Source organism: Chrysochloris asiatica, unplaced genomic scaffold (assembly GCF_000296735.1).
Source record: "Chrysochloris asiatica unplaced genomic scaffold, ChrAsi1.0 scaffold00189, whole genome shotgun sequence".
Taxonomy (NCBI): Eukaryota; Metazoa; Chordata; class Mammalia; order Afrosoricida; family Chrysochloridae; genus Chrysochloris; species Chrysochloris asiatica.
This window is the reverse complement of record NW_006408707.1, coordinates 628528-629654: the sequence shown is the minus strand read 5'-3', so window position 1 is coordinate 629654 and position 1127 is coordinate 628528. Positions and strand designations below refer to the sequence as shown.

The 1127-nt window shown below is 36.7% G+C and overlaps 1 protein-coding gene across 1 annotated transcript in view; it reads left to right on the top strand.

The window, feature by feature from the left end:
- The window catches only part of LOC102835261 (tyrosine-protein kinase Fer-like), a 579105-nt gene that overhangs the window by 41893 nt on the left and 536085 nt on the right, over positions 1 to 1127 (top strand). The window lies entirely within an intron of this gene.

The window sequence follows — 1127 nt, the reverse complement described above, 5'->3', positions numbered from 1 at the left end:
ACTGTACATGTGAACTTTGCCAGATGGAATATACAGGACTCGAATTGACTACATATTGTGTTGAGATGGTAAAAAAGTTCAATATCATCAGTCGAAACAAGGCCAGGGACTGACTGTGGAAAAGACCATCACTGGCTTATATGAAGGATAGACTGAAGCTGAAGAAAATTAAAATAAGTCCTCGAAAGCCAAACTATGACCTAGAATATATTCTACCTGAATTTAGGGACCATCAGGAACAGATTTGACACATTGAATACTAATGACTGAAGGTGAAAGGAGTTGTGGGATGATATCAAGAACATCATACAGGAATATAGCAAAAGGTTATTGAAAAGACAGGAAAGAAAGTAAAGACCAAAGTGGATTTCAAAAGAAACTCTGAATCTTGCTTTTGAATATAGAGTGACCAAAGCACACAGAAGAAATGATGAAGTCAAGGAGCTTAACAGAAAATTTCAAAGGATAGCTTGAAACGACAAAGTCAGGTGTTATAAAGAAATGTGCAAAGACCAGGAGTTAGAATACCCAAAGGGAAGAAAATGCTCAGCATTTCTCAAGCTGCAACTTGCAAGTCTTTGGGCAAGATATTTATCAATATAGGAAGCATCAAAAAAAGATGGAAGGAGTACTCAGAGTCACTGTTACAAAAAAATAAAAATTGGTTGATGTTCAACCATTCCAGGAGGTAGCAAATGATCACGAACTGATGGTACTGAAGGAAGATTTCCAAGCTTCACTGAAGGCATTGGCGAAAAGCAAGGTTTCAGGATGTTTCAATAAAGTGATGCAGTGCTGGAAGCATTCACTTATCCATGCCAAGAAATTTGGAAGTGAGTCGATTGGAAGAGATCCATATATATGCCCATTCCAAAGAAATGCGACCTGACAGAATGCAATATCATTGAACAATATCATTAATATCAAATACAAGTAAAATTTTGCTGAAGATAATTTAAAAATGATTGCAGGACTACATTGACAGGGAGCTGCCAGAAATTCAAACTGGATTCAGAGAACATGGAATGAGGGATATCATTGTTGGTATCAAATGGATCTTGGCTGAAAGCAGAGAATATCACAAAGATGTTTACTTGTGTTTTATTGACTATGAAAAGGCATTTGGC